General features: G+C 40.6%; 2 pseudogenes; one reads left to right on the top strand and one right to left on the bottom strand.

Annotated features, from left to right (window-relative positions):
• Positions 1-1,055: 1,055 nt before the first annotated feature.
• Positions 1,056-1,746, bottom strand: LOC132491159 (STING ER exit protein-like; annotated as a pseudogene).
• A 4,465-nt stretch (positions 1,747-6,211) lies between these two features.
• Positions 6,212-20,538, top strand: part of LOC132490412 (60S ribosomal protein L7-like) — a 63,516-nt pseudogene continuing 49,189 nt past the window's right edge.

Raw genomic sequence — 20,538 nt, forward strand, 5'->3', positions numbered from 1 at the left:
CGGCACTGTTGGTGGGAATGTAAATTGATACAGCCACTATGGAGAACAGTATAGAGGTTCCTTAAAAAAACTACAAATAGAACTACCATACGACCCAGCAATCCCACTACTGGGCATATACCCTGAGAAAACCATAATTCAAAAAGAGTCATGTACCACAATGTTCATTGCAGCTGTATTTACAATAGCCAGGACATGGAAGCAACCTAAGTGTCCATCAACAGATGAATGGATAAAGAAGATGTGGCACATATATACAATGGAATATTACTCAGCCATAAAAAGAAATGAAATTGAGTTATTTGTAGTAAGGTGGATGGACCTAGAGTCGGTGTAATTTCTTACTCTACCATGTCTCCCTCCCACGTGCCCACACATGGAAGCAACGCTCTTAGCTGCTTGACAGGATGGTAGCTCCCTTGGGTTGCTTACCAAGATCCTATTTTCATTCAGATCAGAGCTATCCTACCCCCTCACTTGAATCTGGCTTTTCTTTCTGTACGTACAACATCTGACAAGGGTTGACATGCCTAGAGTTTTAACATTTGAGGTAAAGGAAACTTTATGCAGATTCTGGCTTGTTATGGATTTTCTCTGATTCAAACCCTAGCCAATACCTGCCAGTCTAAGAAAAGAAACAGAGCCACTTAAAAGGATCTAGCTTGCTGTAACTTTAAATGTAATTCATGTTACTTTTTTCTATGACACCATATTTTTTTTCAAAAATCTTTGAACATTTTATTAACTTTGAAGAAGGAATAAGAATAGCTCCTTTAGAAACTAGACACACTGAAGCACTGATCTATTCACAGAGCTTCGACACAGATGAAGTTCATACCAAATGGACAAAAAATAGTACAGAAGACCTATACACAGAAAGATTGAGAAAAATCCATCTCTAGAAAGCAGGTCAGAAGGACTCAAAGACCTCACTGAATGTAGGAGAATCACTGGGAAGCCACGTAAAGCCTTCTGCTGGGGCATAAAGGTAGGAACCAGTCCATGTAGTCAAGAAAACGCTCTTTTTTCCTCCTGATCTAAATGCTTGCCTCCAGTCTGGGTTCACAGAAAGGTCCTGATCATTTGAACTGGTTGTCAATCAAGGTTCCCTTCATTTTCGCTTTCTTGGCTTCCAGTTCAGCCAGCTCCTGCAGCCGCCTCTTGCTCATGCCTTTGCGCTCCAGCTGCTTTTCAATCACCTTGGCATTCTGCGCATACGAGTCAGCAACTTCTCTAGCCTCAACTCCTCTTCCTCTTCATCAATAGTAGACACAGTGACAGAGCTGAACTTGTCCATGTCTTTAGTCCGTTTCGTCATCATCACTTTCTCAGGAGGCTCTTGTTTCTGAGTATATATGTTCGTCTTCCCAAAACCCTGGCCAAACTTGACTACTGCTCCATCCACAATGAAGGTCACAGGAGCATTCTTCGGTTGGGACTGGTATTAGAGTGGCAGCCCGCACTTTGCACATTTCTTCCTGTACTGTCGTTCGATGCCTTCAGGCCTCCGAAAATACACAGTCTCCTTGTCTTCTGTGTTACAAAACCTGTGGGCGCGTTTGGCAGCATCAATCACACGGGACCGATCCCGGGGCCTCATGGGCAATTTCTCCAACTCACAGTCCAGCACCAGGACCATCTGGCCGCATAAACAGTAGTAGACGTGAAGGGGCTTCTCGCCGTGTCATACTCCTCCCAGTCCCGGGTGTCGGAGCAGACTACGGACCGGGAAACTACTTTAGGCATAGCTCAGAGCAGCAGTCTGAAAACATAAAGGCAAAAGTAAGAGTCGTGCAGAAGTGACGTCACTCACGCGTCGCGGATCTCCCCTCGAAATTCCGTTTTTTTTTTTTTTTTTTTTTTTTTTTTTTTGCGGTATGCGGGTCTCTCACTGTTGTGGCCTCTCCCGTTGCGGAGCACAGGCTCCGGATGCGCAGGCTCAGCGGCCATGGCTCACGGGCCCAGCCGCTCCGCGGCATGTGGGATCTTCCCGGACCGGCGCACGAACCCGCTTCCCCTGCATTGGCAGGCGGACTCTCAACCACTGTGCTATCAGGGAAGCCTCAAATCTCCCTATTTTAAGGTCAGCCGAATAGCAACCTTAATTCCACCTGTGACCTTAATTCCCTTTGCCATGTGACATAACATAGTCACAGGTTCTAGGAATTAGAACGTGGACATCTTTGCTGGGGCCATTATTCTGTCTACCACATGATTCCTTGGACTCTGCTTCTTGTCTTTTCTTAGTGGGTGGCATAAAAGTCTGATTTCTTGATTTTTTTCCCTGTAGGAACTCCTCTCTCTAGAGGAGTTGATCTCTTGCCTGTGGCCCCCTCCCCCTGACCACATCCTTTTTACACCTCACTTATCTCCCATCCCGACCTGCCTAGCTGACTCCCAGGCCTGACATTTTCTGGCTGTTTTTTCCATCCTCTGTTATCAGCTACATTTTTTAGTTCAAGGCACATCTTATACTTTGTGTTTGGACAAGCGAGCTATTCTATTCTTCCTAGTATTGTGAGTTACGTGGTTAAAAAGGTAGAGAGTTAATCATAGCAAGTGATGATAATAAGCCCTTCTATGGTTTCCAGCTGTGAGAAAGGACAGCTACTGCCCTTCTGCTTGGTGTTATACGGTAATAGCTGCTGTTCTTAAAATTTCAGTGCAAGCTCATTCATCGCTTTACTTTTCAATTAGCTTTACCACAGTAAGAACAGTGTTAGAAATGGCTTATGAGGAAGGATTTACAGAGCCAGAGAGTATGAGAAGCAGTGACATTATTTTAAATTTTTACAAGGTTTGCAAAGTACTTAGAATCAAGGAGATTATTTTTATTTGCACTTAGAGGAAAGGTTAGTAGAGAAAACATTTTTTTTTTTAAGAAAAAGTGCCAGTCAAATAAGCCATTAATCATGTGAAAACAGTGAGGAAGCTTTTAGTTTACACTTAACAAACATGAAGATTAGGTGAAAATTTCACAACAAATCACAAAAACCTATTGAATTCACAGCTCAAGAATTTTTCAGTGATTTGGGAATATTTTGTTATATGGTTTAAGTATTTTATTCCATTGTATTAGAAATCTGGATTTCCAATAAATGAGGAAGATGACCTAAAGGTACATCGATGATACCAATTTTCTAAAATGGCAATTTGAACAATTTGGTTATGTTCTATTTTAATTACCGATAATACTCATTTTTCTTTTGTCTTTATTCAACAGGCAAAGAAATGTCTATTCTTACAAATTAAGTTTCTAAACCTTACGTTTGTTGTGGACAGAAACTAAACCTACCTAGAAGGTTGATATTTTATTACTACAATAAACCAGTTTCAAGGTTCTCTAAAATATAAAATATTTCAATGAAAAGTGATCAATGAGGAAAAATGAGAAAATAACACGTAATTTCATGGTTTTTAAAATTTTTCCATTTTTAAAAAACAGGTCAAGTTGTCAGCAGGAACAATATACATACCATAACAAGTTCTAGGTGAAAAAAGTAGACCTGGTTTAGTTTCTTTGATTACCCTTAGGCTGAATTATCTACCTCTAAGATTAAGGCCAAGTTTCATAACCAAATCAGGTGGAAGAATAGAAAGTCTTTCGTGGACTTTCAGTTCATTTTGCCAGTAAATAGCAATTTAGAAAAGAGGTATGAAAATAATGAAAATACATGTCTCAACATGACCTCTCAGAAACCTACCCACTTTTGTCCTTCCAGTAAATGAATTCTGTTTGGTGGTGGTGATGCATGTTTGATTTAATGAAAGTTTGATATCCTGATGGTATTGGAGAATAGTTAGAGCAATCTGTATTATTCATTTTAGGTTTTCTCCTAAGGCTCAAAACTGAACCACCAATTTATGATGAGCTCTCCTAGGCATTCAGGTGAATTTGGTTTTCCTTGGGTGGTTCAATTTAGTGGATGGAATTGCAGCGCAGTAATCCAATATGGTTTAAAAACATTTGAGTGAATAAGTCACTTGAGCAATTCTTATTGCTCCTGAAGTTCCCAATAAGCCATTTGTAATTTGCTTGTTACATTGGCAACAAATCTGATTAGTAAATATTTGCTTATCTGACAGACCCACTGTGCTTTTTGACAAGTGTTAATAGGAAGAAAAAGACTTTTATTCAGGACCTTCTCTACCCAATTTGAAGCATACTCAAACTTTCTGGGCCCTGGGCTGAAAATGCTTAACGTGGTCACTGAATGTATCACCTGGACTCATCTCATAGGTCCTAGAGTTATCAGAAATCTGGGAGCAGAGAACTAATAAGACATGATATGAAATATATTAAAAAAATGAATGCAAAAGGAAGTCCTTCATTTCTTAAAATATTGACAGAATTTTACTTAGCTGATGTTTGAAAGAGACTCACGGACACAGAAAACAAACTGATTGTTGCCAAAGGCGAAAGGGGGTGTGGGGAGTGGGATAAATTAGGAGGCTGGGATTAACATATACACGCGACTTTGTATAAAATATGTAGCCAACAGGAACCTACTGTATAGTACAGGGAACTATACTCAATTATGTAATAACCTATAAGGCAAAAGCATCTGAAAAACTATATATATATATATATATATATATATATATATATATATATATATACACACACATTATGTATATAAAACACTGAATTGCTGTGCTGTACATCTGAAACTTACAAGATATTATAAATCAACTATACTTCAATAAAAAAAATTAAAAAAATAAAGAACTGATGTTTAAGAGGAACATCAGCAGTAAGGAGAGGGGATTTTTTATGTGTGCGTGTGTGTTATGTTGCAGTAATGAGAAGAATCTAAATCACATTTCCTGTAATGTCCCAAGACTGAATGTTATATGTTTGAGTTTAAAAAAGTACATGTTGAGAAAAAGAAACCAACGTGTCTTCTATGCTAAGGAATGGGACTTTGAGACACGCTTCAGAGAACAATGTGGGTGGGGAATTTTTTAAGTGAATTATCCACTTGCCACGTATACAGAAAATTTTGATCAAGACAGTCCTTTGAGTTTTAGTAACACATGGGATTTCACACTTTCTCTGAGCAATTCAAGTTTCCTTCTTAGAATCTTTTAACTGCCTAGCTTGAATTGTATCATGTCATAAACTGAAGAATTTATGGGCTCAAATGTAAAATTGTTCTTAAAAATAAAGTAGAAAAATAATTTTAGTAATAACAATATTGGGTAAGGTTTGAAAATTCTTATTAAATGTAGTACTCAGTGGAAGAGAAAAGAATTCTTAAGTAGATAGAATAGATTCCAGTGCATCACTGTTCCATCCATACTTGAGATTATGAATTAAAACCCTTATATAGCAGAAGATAGATAATCAGAGATTGGATTTTAAAATTAATTAATCTAAATGCCTCCTATTTATGCTATTAAAAATTCAAGTGTAGAAAATTGTATTTGGTACTGAGAGAACAACAGAGGACACAAAAGTAATCATTGGTGAAAAATGAATTATTTAATTTTAATACAAAAGTCAAAATCATAAAATTTAATGGATCTTATTCTGGGAAACCTATTTAAAGAATTTGTCAATTTAAAGAATTTAAAGCATAAGATTATACATTAGTTCTTTTCTAGTTAACATTCAAAAATGTACTTAGTATAAAACAGAGCTTTGTTATATAAAAACCTATGTTAGTGTAGAACATCATAGCTTAAGCGAGATAATTAGACATTTTGGATAATTTTGTTTCTGTGTACCTCTTTCTTCCTAAAATTTTACCGAAAGGATAACGCTTCTGTGAGTAGCAGGCAATTATACTGTTAACTTAAATATTTACTTTAGAAGAGATGATTTGGATGTTACTCATAAATGAGTTTGAAAGTGCTTGATCTTACAGCAGTTGGCATGAGTCAACATGGATTTTTGACAAATAAATCCCGTCAAATGAATTGACTTTTTAAAAATGGAAATAATCATGGTCACAGATAATCCCCTTCAAAAAAACCACAAAAACGAAAACCCACCCGTCTAGATGCAGTTGCTATAGTTATTATTTTATTTTAGAATTTCTGGAATATAGTAATAACACCTACTATTTCCTGGCCAACTAGTTTATGCCAGACACTTTTCTAGGAACGTTTCATGACTTCTCATTAAATTCTCAAACAAGTCATGGGGCTATTACCCTTATATTACAGGTAAAGAAAATAGGGTTTCGGTTTAAATGGCTTGTCCCGGATGGCACTGAAAGTGCAGGAGGCAGAGTTGGAATATGTCTATCTTTTCCTGAAGCCTCTGTTTTTTGCCTCCACTTTGGGTGGCCTCACCCAAGGCCAAAGACAGCACTGGCTCTTGGATGACCAACTCTTTCAGTTTTCCCACGAAAGAAGGATTTTTGGAATGTGGGACTTAAAGGCTAAGCTTGAGAAAGTCTTGGGCAAACCCAGGTGAATTGGTTACTTTATCTGTAGGCGTGCTCTTCTGGTTACTGCATAATCAGCAAGGCCATACGACTGTATTAGAAGCTTCCTATTCCTGTTAAATTATCCGCACTGGTCAGGCCATTTCTCTAACCAATAAGATAAAACCAGAGAGCTTCCTCCTACAATAGCTGTGTAGCTGTGCTGGCTAGCTCTTGACATACAGGGAGAATTGAGCCTGCTATTCATCAATTAATCCCAATCCTTAGCATAACTTCAGAACTCTTAGCTAAAATTAGTTCAAGACATTTTATCATAAATCTATAAAGTAGGACAGTGCAAAACATATTAAAGCAGAAAATTATGAATTAAAAAAGAAATTCCAGTATATACATTCCACAGTTCATTGACAGGGTCAATTACTAGACAAACCTGAAGCAAGACAACAAAAACAATGACAGCAACAGGAGAGAGGTGTATTTTCACCCTTTGTGCCTAATGCAAGCAGAATTGGGGTATTCTCGTTAAAATGCTCTTTTTATTTATTTGGTTTTTTATTTTTATTTTTTATAAGTATAGTTAATTTACAATGTTGTGTTAGTTTCAAGTGTACAGCAAAGTGATTGAGTTATACATGTATATCATATACATATTCTTTTTCAAATTCCTTTCCATTATAGGTTATTACATAATATTGAGTTTAATTTCCTGTGCTATACAGTAGGTCCTTGTTGTTTACCTATTTTATGTATAGTAGTGGGTATATGTTAATCCCAAACTCCTGATTTATCTCTTCTTATCCCCAATTGATCCCCCTCTTCCCACCCTCCTATCCCCTTTGGTAACCATAAGTTTGTTTTTTACTTCTGTGAGTCTATTTCTGTTTTTTAAATAAGTTCATTTGTATAATTTTTTTATTAATTAATTAATTTATTTTTGGCTACATTGGGTCTTCATTGCTGAGTGCAGGCTTTCTCTAGTTGTGGTGAGAGGGGGCTACCCTTCATTGTGGTGCATGGGCTTCTCATTGCAGTGGCTTCTCTTGTTGTGGAGCATGGGCTCTAGGCACACGGGCTCAGTAGTTGTGGTGCGCAGGCTCAGGAGTTGTGGTGCATAGGCTTAGTTGCTCCATGGCAAGTGGGATCTTCCCAGACCAGGGATTGAACCCATGTCCCCTGCATTGGCAGACAGGTTTTTAACTGCTGCATTACCATGGAAGCCCACTATCATTTTTTTTTTAGATTCCACACATAAGTGATATCATATGATATTTTTCTTTCTCTGTCTGACTTACTTCACTTAGTATGATAATCTCTAGGTCCATCCATGGTGCTGCAAATGGTATTATGTCATTCTTTTTTATGGCTGAGTAATATTCCATTGTATATATATAGCACATTTTCTTTATCCATTCATCTTTTGGAAGCAACTTATATTGCTTCCATTTCTTGGCTATTGTAAACTGTGATGCAATGAACATTTGGGTGCATATATCTTTCAGATTAGTGTTTTTGTTTTCATTGGATAAATGTGCAGTAGTGGAGTTGTTGGATTGTATAGTAGTTATATATTATATGTATGCATATATATACTGCATCTTCCTCATCCATTCATCTGTCTTCCATGTCTTACTATTGTAAATAGTGCTGCTATAAACATTGGGGTGTATGTATCTTTTTGAATTAGAGTTTTCATCTTTTCCAGATAAATGCCCAGGAGCAGGATTGCAGGAGCATAAGGTAACTCTATTTTTAGTTTTTTAAGAAACTAAAGAGCTTCAAGATGGCAGAAGAGTAAGATGTGGAGATCACCTTCCTCCCCACAAATACATCAGAAATACATCTACATGTGGGACAACTCCCACAGAACACCTACTGAATGCTGGCAGAAGACTTCAGACCTCCCAAAAGGCAAGAAGCTCCTCACATACCTGGATAGGGCAAAAGCAAAAAGAAAAAGACAGAGACAAAAGAACAGGGATGGGGGGCTTCCCTGGTGGCGCAGTGGTTGAGAGTCCGTCTGCCGATGCAGGGGACATGGGTTTGTGCCCCAGTCTGAGAAGATCCCACGTGCCGCTGGAGCAGCTGGGTCCGTGAGCCATGGCCACTGAGCCTGCACATCCGGAGCCTGTGCTCCACAATGGGAGAGGCCACAACAGTGAGAGGCCCACGTACTGCAAAAAAAAAAAAAAAAAAAAAAAAAAAGAATAGGGATGGGACCTGCCCCTCTGGGAGGGAGCTATGAAGGAGGAAAGGTTTCCACACACTAGGAAGGCCCTTCACTGGCGGAGACAGGGGATGTCGGGGTGGGGAGGCGGAGATTCAGAGGCACAGAGGAGAGCGCAGCAACAAGGATGCGGAGGGCAAGGTGGAGAGGTTCCCGCGCAGAGGATTGGTGCCAACCAGCACTCACCAGCCCGAGAGGCTTGTCTGCTCACCTGCTGGGGTGGCTGGGGCTGGGACCTGAGGCTCAGGCTTCGGGGGTCGGTTCCCAGGGAGAGGACTGGGGTTGGCAGCATGAACACAGCCTGAAGGGGTTAGTGCAGCACAGGTAGCCGGGAGGGAGTCTGGGAAAAGTCTGGAGCTGAAAAAGAGGCAAGAGACCATTCTTTCAGGGTGCGAGAGGAGAGGGGATTCAGAGTGCTGCTTAAATGAGCTCCAGAGACGGGCACGAGCTGTGGCTATCAGCACGGACCCCAGAGACGGGCATGAGACACTAAGGCTGCTGCTGCTGCCACCAAGCAGCCTGTGTGTGAGCACAGGTCACACTCCACACCTCCCCTCCCGGGAGCCTGTGCTGCCCGCCACTGCCAGGGTCCCGGGATCCAGGGACAACTTCCCCAGGAGAACGCACTGCATACCTCAGGCTGGTGCAACATCACGCCGGCCTCTGCCGCCGCAAGCTCGTCCTGCACTCCGTACCCCTCCCTCCCCCAGCCTGAGTGAGCCAGAGCCCCCGAATCAGCTACTCCTTTAACCTTGTCCTGTCTGAGTGGAGGAACAGATGCCCTCAGGCAACCTACATGCAGAGGTGGGGACAAATCCAAAGCTGAACCCTGGGAGCTGTGCGAACAAGGAAGAGAATGGGAAATCTCTCCCAGCAGCCTCAGGAGCAGCAGATTAAATCTCCACAGTCAACTTGATGTACCCTGCATCTGCGGAATACCTGAATAGACAACGAATCATCCCACATTGAGGCAGTGGACTTTGCGAGCAACTGTAGACTTGGGGTTTGCTTTCTGCATCTAATTTGTTTCTGGTTTTATGTTTATCTTAGTTTAGTATTTAGAGTTTATTATGATTGGTAGATTTGTTTATTGATTTGGTTGCTCTCTTCCTTTTTTTAAAAAATATATATACATACATATATATTTTTCCTTTTTCACTTTTTGTGAGTGTGTATGTGTATGCTTCCTTGTGTGATTTTGTCTGTATACCATTTGTCCTAGGGTTCTGTCTGTCTAGTTTTTTAAAAATTGTCATTACTTTTAAATTTTTTAAATTTTTAATAATTTTTTTATTTTTTATTTTAATAACATTTTAATTTAATTTTATTTTATTCTTTCTTTCTTTCTTTTTTTCTCTCCCTTTTCTTCTGAGCTGTTTGGCTGACAGTGTCTTGGTGCTCTGTCCAGGTGTCAGGCCTGAGCCTCTGAGGTGGGAGAGCTGAATTCAGGACATTGGTCCACAAGAGACCTCCGGGCTCTATGTAATATCAAAAGACGAAAGGTCTCCCAGAGATCTCCATCTCAATGCTAAGACCCAGCTGCACTCATCGACCAGCAAGCTACAGTGCTGGACACCCTAAGCCAAAGAAGTAGCAAGACAGGAGCACAGACCCACCCATTACCAGAGAGGCTGCCTAAAATCATGGTAAGGTCACAGACACCCCAAAACACACCACCGGGTGCAGTCCTGCCCACCAGAAAGACAAGATCCAGCCTCATCCACCAGAACACAAGCACCAGTCCCCTCCACCAGGAAGCCTATGCAAGCCACTGAACCAACCTTACCCTTTGGGGGCAGACGCCAAAAACAATGGGAACTACAAACCTGCAGCCCGCAAAACGGAGACCCCAAACACAGTAAGTTAAGTAAAATGAGAAGACAGGGAAACACACAGCAGATGAAGGATCAAGGTAAAAACCTATCAGACCAAACAAGTGAAGAGGAAATAGGCAGTCTACCTGAAAAAAAATTCAGAGTAATGATAGTAAAGATGATCCAAAATCTTGGAAATAGAATGCAGAAAGTACAAGAAACGTTTAACAAGGACCTAGAAGAACTAAAGAGCAAACAAAGAATGATGAACAACACAATAAATGAAATTAAAAATTCTCTAGAAGGAATCAGTAGCAGAATAACTGAGACAGAAGAATGAATAAGTGACCTGGAAGATAAAATAGTGGAAATAACTACCACAGAGCAGAATAAAGAAAAAAGAATGAAAAAAATTGAGGACAGTCTCAGAGACCTCTGGGACAACATTAAACACACCAACATTCGAATTACAGGGGTCCCAGAAGAAGAATGGAAAAAGAAAGGGACTGAGAAGATATTTTAAGAGATTATAGTTGAAAACTTCCCTAATATGGGAAAGGAAATAATCAAGTTCAGGAAGTGCAAAGAGTCCCATACAGGATAAATCCAAGGAGAAACACGCCAAGACACATATTAATCAAACTATCAAAAATTAAGTATAAAGAAAAAATATTAAAAGCTACAAGAGAAAAACAACAAATAACACACAAGGGTATCCCCATAAGGTTAACAGCTGATCTTTCAGCAGAAACTCTGCAAGCCAGAAGGGAGTGACAGGACATATTTAAAGTGATGAAAGAGAAAAACATGATTGGACATGATACTATACATAGAGAATCCTAAAAATGGTACCAGAAAACTACTAGAGCTAATCAATGAATTTGGTAAAGTAGCAGGATACAAAATTAATGCACAGAAATCTCTTGAATTCCTATACATTAATGATGAAAAATCTGAAAGAGAAATTAAGGAAACACTCCCATTTACCATTGCAACCAAAAGAATAAAATACTTAGGAATAAACCTACCTAAGGAGACAAAAGACCTGTATGCAGGAAAGTATAAGACACTGATGAAAGAAATTAAAGTTGATACAAACAGATGGAGAGATATATAATGTTCTTGGACTGGAAGAATGAACATTGTGAAAATGACTATAATACCCAAAGCAATCTACAGATTGAGTGCAATCCCTATCAAACTACCACTGGCATTTTTCACAGAACTATAACAAAAAATTTCACAATTTGTATGGAAACACAAAAGACCCCAAATAGCCAAAGCAATCTTTCAGACTATACTACAAAGCTACAGTAATCAAGACAATATGGTACTGGCACAAAAACAGAGATTTAGATCAATGGAACAGGATAGAAAGCCCAGAGATAAACCCACACACATAAGGTCACCTTATCTTTGACAAAGGAGGAAAGAATATACAATGGAGAAAAGAAAGCCTCTTCAATAAGTGGTGCTGGGAAAACTGGACAGCTACATTTAAAAGAATGTAATTAGAACACTCCCTAACACCATACACAAAAATAAACTCAAAATGCATCAAAGACCTAAATGTAAGGCCAGACACTATCAAACTCTTAGAGGAAAGCATAGGCAGAACACTCTATGACATAAATCACAGCAAGATCCTTTTTGACCCACCTCCTAGAGAAATGGAAATAAAAACAAAAATAAACAAATGGGACCTAATGAAATTTAAAAACTTTTGCACAGCAAAGGAAACTACAAACAAAAGGACAACCCTCAGAATGGGAGAAAATATTTGCCAACAAAGCAACTGACAAAGGATTAATCTCCAAAATATACAAGCAGCTCATGCAGCTCAATATCAAAAAGGCAAAAACCCAATCCAAAAATGGGAAGAAGACCTAAATAGACATTTCTCCAAAGAAGATATAGAGATTGCCAACAAACACATTAAAGGATGCTCAACATCACTAATTATTAGAGAAACGCAAATTAAAACTACTATGAGGTATCACTTCACACCAATTAGAATGGGTATCATCAGAAAATCTATAAACAGCAAATGCTGGAGAGGGTGTGGAGAAAAGCAAACCCTCCTGCAGTGCTGGTAGGAATGTAAATTGATACAACCACTATGGAGAACAGTATGGAGCTTTCTTAAAAAACTAAAAATTGAACATCTTCTTTCTCTCTCTCCCTCTCTTTCCCTTTCTCTCTCTCTCTATTGGCTTATGTGATTATGGATGTAGGCAAGTCCATGATATGCAGAGCCAAGATCACAGTTTGTGTCTGAAGGCCAGCAGGCTGCAATAGAGCCAAGAACTGATGTCCTAGTTCACAGGCCACCAGGCAGGACAATTCTCTCTTACTTGGAGAAGAGCCAGCGTTTTTGTACTATTCAGGCCTTCAACTAATTGGATAAGGTCCACCCACATTAGGGAGGACAATCTGCTTTACTCAGTCTACCACGTAATTGTTAAGCTCATCCCAAGACACCTCCATAGACACACTCAGAATAATTTTTGGCAAAATTTCTGGGAACCCTGTGGCCTAGTCAAGTTGATACATAAAATTAACCATCATAGGAACTAACAAGAGATGGTGCAACACCACTAGAAATGGTGGCGATTTTGATGGGTTAAGGGAGGGAATGGTTTTCACTGGAGCTAGAAAGAACTTGAATCAGAAGAGATGCTGCCTCATATAGTCTGTGACTACAAAGAAAAGTAACTCTGCCAGAACTATAGCTATGCAAGTAAAGGGGTGGGGGTGGAGATTATGGTAAATAAATATGCGATCCTTTCTCTTCCCACTTAAGCCACAGGGCAGAAGAGCTTGGGAGATGCTGTTTATGGAGGTCAGCCTCCTGGGACATGGAACAGGGCAGACGTTGGTGAAGGTAAGTGGGGAGATTGAGATTAACCAGCACACGTTAATAATTTAAGCCTTTTTTTTTTTTTTTTTTTTTTGCGGTACGCGGGCCTCTCAGTGTTGTGGCCTTTCCCGTTGTGGAGCACAGGCTTCGGACGTGCAGGCTCAGTGGCCATGGCTCATGGGCCCAGCCGCTCCACGGCATGTGGAATCTTCCCGGACTGCGGCATGAACCCGTGTCCCCTGCATCAGTAGGTGGACTCTCAACCACTGCACCACCAGGGAAGCCCAATTTAATCCATTCTTAACTTCAAGTTAATTTATAAAAACCAGTGTAGGGTAATTAAGCTGCTCAATCAATTGCAATCCTAACTGATACAGAAGGTGACAAATGGGTAATTTTAGTCACTGGACTTTGTTTCCTTGATTGACACACTATTCATATTGGACCATATGGATGATGGCTTTCAATTTATTGCCCAATTAAGGTACACTATAGTGTGGTTTACCAGAAATATGTGGCTTGCTTATTTACATATTAAATGGTTTCATATGTTTCTCAATAAATTTTCTCACTGGTAAAGAAGAGAGTTGTAGATGATTTGTGAGAATGGAAAATTAGTACCTCCGTATTTCTGCTAAAGGACTGTTGAACAAATATTCAAAGAACATTGATTTGAAGGGGAGCCAAATTACTAGTCTCCCTTGTTCAGACACTGGGTCTAAGGTTCTATCTAATTCCTACTTTATGGATTGAGGTGTTTCTAACATCTGAAGAGACAGTTTGGTCTTGTGGTTGGATGACATATGATCTAGCTATTGCTGGTGCTTTCCTGGCACTGACTAAGGCAGGGACTCCATTTATTTTTGCAGGAATCTGCACATGGGGCAGTGTCTGGATCTTCCAGGACTATAGTTGATTCCTGTGGGTCTTGGAGTTTGGCTCAGGAAGCAGAAGGCAGCAGCTCTGGTTACACGATGCAGAACTACTGGGGTTTGGGATGCTGGCCAATCTGCTTATGGAGAAGAGAAACTGTTTTCAATGATACTGTCAAGTAGTTTATCTGATGCATAGGCAAATACATTGAATCAGTCATGATCTCAAAACCCCTATTTGAAAGCAGACATGGCTAAGTGCTTATCTAGCTCTCCTATGACTACAGTTAAATATCTTTAATTGTGTGGGTGTGGCAGTCCAGGATGCAAATAAGCCAAAGATCTGAATTACCCAGCAAAAATAACAACTTCACTGATCCAAACTTGGCAGCTTTGCAAACTGTTGTTAAATAACACTGACTCACAGCAGATGTGGTCATTTCCAAGCGGCCAAAAGGATTGGATGGAGGGACAAGAATCCCACAGTGAGTGATGGTTGCCTAAATTGAATGGCATGGCCCCTTGAGTACTTGAAACCTTTCTCAAATATACTAAAGTGTGAGGATCAGTGGCATTAGGGACCCATATGCTGAAGAGTCCAGGTTTCTTTACCAGACTATAATATTGGCGTGGGTCTAGATGCTGAGGGCTGGGTGTTCTGTTCAAAATAGTATACCAAGTGGGAGTCCTTAGTTTCTACATCCTTTACAATAAAACAGTTGATGGATAGTGTTCTTTGGAGAGGAGTATGGAGATGACCATGAAATTTTGACTATTTGTAGTTACTACAAATTTTATGGATCGTTAGAGATTTTTTTCATGTTGTACTTTTATCATTTTTTTTGAGTGGTTAGCATGAAAATTCAGTACTTTTCACATGGGCATGGAAAACACGATTTTTATGCTAACTATTCAGACCTCCTGGCTGACATTACATTGTGTAGACCATTAAGGCACACATGTCTCATTCCATCTTGACACTCAGCTGACATCTAGAGATAACTGAAAAGCAAATTAATTCTTTTTAGTGCAATCTCTTGAAAACAGAGAGAGCATACATCCACAACATCCAGTTAAATATCTTAAAAATCTTTTTCTCCTAGATTTAGTGGCTGAACATCAATAACTGGGTTGATGATGTTGGCTGGGCAGTAGTTCTGTTCTCATGCTGTTGGCTGGTGCTGCGGTCTTTTGGAAGGTCATTTGGGTGTGTGTAAAAGGCCAGTGCAGATCTTTTCAGATTCAGCCTTGGAAGTTGCACAGTGTCACTTCTGTCACATTCTATTGGCCAAAGCAAGTCACAGATTCAAAGGGATCGAAGAAGAATCTCTCTCTTGATAGGTGTAGTGACATTTGTGGCCGTTTTTAATCCTCTAACAGCCTGTCTTTCTCAGTATCCTTCACACATGGTCGCTGCTCCTGAATCTCTCTCCTCTCTCACTCCCAACTCTGCCCAGACCTACCCCACTCCAGTTCTGTCTCTCAAATAGTTTCTCTCATCTCCCCCGTGCTTCCTTTCCAATCCACACCTTCCATCCCTCGTTTTTCTCTGTCCTTTCCAGGTTGAACCCGGCTAGACTTTTTAGTTTATCCAGTATTTCTCCCTTACTCATTACCTTGATTTTCATAATAAATTGTTAATTTTTTTAGGATTGTTAGTAACATAATGCTTCTTTTTAAAAAATTATTGGGGTATAGTTGATTTACAGTGTTTTTTAAATTAATTTTTATTGGAGTATAGTTGATTTACAATGTTGTGTTAGTTTCTGCTGCACAACAAAGTGAATAGGTTTTACATATACATGTATCCACTCTTTTTTAGATTCTTTTCCCATATAGGTCATTACAGAATATTTAGTAGAGTTCCCTGTGCTATACAGTAGGTTCTTTTTAGCTATCTATTATATATAGTAGTGTGTTTATATCAATCCCTATCTCCCAATTTATTCGTTCTCTCCCCCTTTCCCCCCTGGCAACCATAAGTTTGTTTTCTACATCTGTAACTCTATTTCTGTTTTGTAAATAAGTTCATTTGTACCATTTTTTTTTAGATTCCACATATAAGAGATATCATGATATTTGTCATAATGCTTCTTAATGGGAGCAAACAGACCTGAGAGTGGGTGTGATTGTTAATTTTATTCCTGTTGTCTCTATGTTTAGGTGATGCACAGCAGTATGGAAACTGATTTTGGTTTTCACTGCACATGACACCAGTTGATTTTTAGAAATGTGATCCAAGGGGAGGGCTAGCAGAGAAGGTGACTGACTCAGGACCGAGTCCTGGAGGTTGCCTGCAGTACATCACGCCTCAGGATTGATGGGAATGGTGCTTACTGGGTACCACGTTACTTTGAAGAGCAATGGTGCTGGTCCAAGGAAAATCTTAAAGAGTTTAATTTGTGACTTGAGGCTTCTTAGGAGTATATTCCTTGCAGAAGTTAGTTTCTGAAGATGGTGAAACTTTACACAAATGTATCTTTCATCAGGTCTGTCCCTAATTTTTTTTTTTGCGGTACATGGGCCTTTCACTGTTGTGGCCTCTCCCATTGTGGAGCACAGGCTCCGGACGCACAGGCTCAGTGGCCATGGCTCATGGGCCCAGCCGCTCTGCGGCATGTGGGATCTTCCTGGACCGGGGCACGAACCTGTGTCCCCTGCATCGGCAGGCGGACTCCCGACCACTGCGCCACCAGGGATGCCCTGTCCCTAATTTTGTCTCCAGAACAAGAGTGCTAATTGAGGCCATATAGTTATATGTCTAAATATTAAAAAAAATATAACTCAAGTGATAATCTGTTAACTTGTTCTGTCCTCTTTCCTTGGCAAATCTACCTTTATGTTGATTTGGGAGGCCAGGTGCAAATTTATGATTTTCAGACTTCTCAGAATTCTGTGCTAAAACATGGCATCCTGGGGAGCGCTGGCCCCAACTCCTCTTTCCTCCCCTGTGACTAGCACTCCCTTGTGCTGAGAGGAGCCTCACTACGTGTGTGTGGACAATCCAGGCTGCACTTCAAAGCTGTGTCCATAGTCCCTAAATACAGCAGCCCCTTAGCCCCTCCTCTGGCCTGGGAGGAACAAAAGGCAAGTGCCATCTGCTTGCAGGAGACACTTCTGGTGAAGAGTTCCATTCTGGCCTCGGAAGCAGGCTCAGTGATGTCTGGGTGGGGAATTCCAGGGTCCCAGGTACCCAGAGCCTGGTCTATAAGGGGAGGCAAAAGTTCCACATGAGCAAGTTTACCTCCATAAGCTCTTTGCCTTGGGAGGGGCATGGAAAGAAGGGGGGCTAGAGTGAACCCTCTAGAACACAGGGCTCAGGGCTGGGACCTCACCCCGGTCAAGGGCAATGATGCCTTAAGCTATGGTATGCAAATATTCAACCTATTTTTTTTTAAACCCGAGTAGCGCAGCCAAAGTCTTACCTTGCTCTTTTCTTCACACTGCAGAGGTCCACAAGAGGGTGAGGCTGTATTCGGATTAGAGTGCAAATGGGTGGAAAGTGCTGTGGTTAGTTGAAGAATGAATGGGGCTGAGACTGGCTGTGGACTTCTGCCAGGAGGGAATTAGGGGGCTGGCTGAGTCAGTGTCGGGGGCTGGACCAGGTCATGTGATCTTGATAGCATATGGCTCTCATCCAGGGAGGCTACCTTAGGGTAGATGGCTACATTGGGACTTTAAGGATTCAGATTATTGGAATGGTGGGTATTATAGAATACCCACGTGTAAGCTATACATAAGAAATCCAAAACACTGAAGGAGTTTTAAAAGCATTACAAACAGTTTTTTCTGCCCAGAGATTAAATGAAGGAGAAAGTTTCGCACTGGATGTCCTGAACCGTCCTTCCTTCTTGATCTGATTCAGTTTCCTTGGAAGTGCTTTCTGTACATGGGTAATTGTTTATATCTGGTACTTTCTGAGTCATCGGTTAGTGCAGGTTTGCCTCATGAGATACATGTTTTAAACCAATGTTCGGAACATTTACAAGTCATTTTCTGTGATTATATCATGATGAGAATTTACATTCTTTCCCTGCTGATGACTGGTGTCTGTTCTCTAGGAAAAGTTGGTGTCAGTTCTATCTTGTTATATTGATGCTTACTCTTTGGAGAGTATCTCTAGTGCCAGGGAATGTCTGGAACACCCTGACCCATATGGGGCTTTCAAACTCTGATGGGTTCATGTTATAATGAATGTCCGCTAGGCCAGATATCTATGGAGAAAGAGAAGGGTGAGGTGTTTGGACCTCTGGGGTTAACTGCCACTCAATCTTTTCCTAAAGTCAGAGATCTCTTTTATTTATTTATTTATTTTTGCGGTATGCGGGCCTCTCACTGTTGTAGCCTCTCCCGTTGCGGAGCACAGGCTCCGGACGCGCAGGCTCAGCGGCCATGGCTCACGGGCCCAGCCGCTCCACGGCATGTGGAATCTTCCCGGACCAGGGCACGAACCTGTGTCCCATGCATTGGCAGGCAGACTCTCAACCACTGTGCCACCAGGGAAGCCCCTAGAGATCTCTTTTGACTACTGATATCACTGATAACACTCTCAATGCCGTTTTGGACTAAAATACAAGTGCAGATTAAATGAGCCATCCTGAAGTTTGCAATAGCATATGACGTGGGTGGTTGGTCTTCTGAACTGAGCTTGGGTTATTGCCTTACTTCTGGGATGCATTGTGCAGTTAAATAAAACCTGAGCTTCTGCAACTCAAACAGGTCTCTGTTTTTAACTAAATTATTTTAAGATTCCCGGGTACCACTGAGGTCCTGGTTGTGCATTCTGGGTCATCAGAATTATTTTATTTTATTTTTCCATTTGGGGAAATGTACTGTAGCACTGGAATAGGGATGGCAATGCAGAATATGTGTTCATGTGATTATGTACACATGTGTGGGCATGCATATGTTGGTTGCTCCTGGAATCAATCAGAGAAACTCAGGGTGAGGTTGAAGGAGGAACTATCTCTTAGGCTTCCAGAATATTGGGAAATATAGAGTCTTTTATTTATTTATTTATTTAAAAAATCTTTATTGGAGTATATTTGCTTCACAATACTGTTACTTTCTGTTGTACAACAAAATGAATCAGCCATATGCATATATATATCCCCATATCCCCTCCCTCTTGTGTCTACCTCCCACCCTCCCTCTCCCACTCCTCTAGGTGGTTGCAAAGCACCGAGCTGATCTCCCTGTGCTATGCGGCTGCTTCCCACTAGCTATCTATTTTACATTCGGTAGTGTATATATGTCGAGTCTTTTTTTTTTTTTTTTTTTTTTTGCTGTATGCAGGCCTCTCACTGCTGTGGCCTCCCCCATCGTGGAGCACAGGCTCTGGACGCGCAGGCCCAGTGGCCATGGGTCACGGGCCCAGCCACTTCGCGGTATGTGGGATCCTCCCGGACTGGGGCATGAACCCGTGTCCCCTGCATTGGCAGGCGGACTCTCAACCACTGCACCACCAGGGAAGCCCTGTCGAGTCTTTTAACGTGAAAGAGAACGAGTTACACAAATCAGCTCAAATTTAATTTCCTGGGGAAATTAAAACTCAACAGAAGATCAGAACACATTCCTTCTCTTAGTTCTCCACCTTTTTCCCCCTTAGTTGAATGTAAAAGAGTAGACAAGAGAAAATTAATTTTTTATTTTGCAATTTACAGCTCTGAAATAATCAAGGTTATAATAAGTAGTCATATATTTGTTGTCATCAAGAATGACAAGATTTTTCTGATTGAAAATATCTCCCAGTTGGCAAGAAATAGGGCTGGACGTTTGTACTATTTGTGTCACTTCATGTGGTTATGAAGCAGATTTCAGGAAGCTCTGTTAAAATCAGAAGTGTCATCTCAGAAAAATGTACCCATTATCATCTCTTAGAAAGGATTACATTTTGTTTTCAGATTTGTTTTCAGTGGAATGAAACATAGATAGCACAGGTAAATTTTATAAAGATTCCAAGGAGAAATCCAGGATGGAGAAGAGGCAGGTCAGGGTGGGTACTTTCTGGGGAGGACTTTGAGTTACCAGGGGCTAGCCTGTGTGTTCTAGGGACATGGAGTGAGCAAGGTTAGAAGTATTTCAAAGAAAATCGAGAAAGGATAGAAGAAAAGTTTGTCTTTACAATTTTTCCCAGAGTAAATCGTGAACATTTAATATATTTAATGTATTTCATAAATGGTTATTGGTGCTTTCTGTATGCCAGTGATTCCAAGTTATTTACAAATATTAACTGTATTAAACCTCAAACTATGAGTTGGATAGTATTAGTATTATCCTTATCATACAGGCTAGGAAACTGAGGAAAGGGGAAGTTGTTTTCCCAGATGTTACAAGTAGCCATTACTTAAATCTGGGTGCTCTGCCTCTGTTT

Source organism: Mesoplodon densirostris, chromosome 5 (assembly GCF_025265405.1).
Source record: "Mesoplodon densirostris isolate mMesDen1 chromosome 5, mMesDen1 primary haplotype, whole genome shotgun sequence".
Lineage (NCBI taxonomy): Eukaryota > Metazoa > Chordata > Mammalia > Artiodactyla > Ziphiidae > Mesoplodon > Mesoplodon densirostris.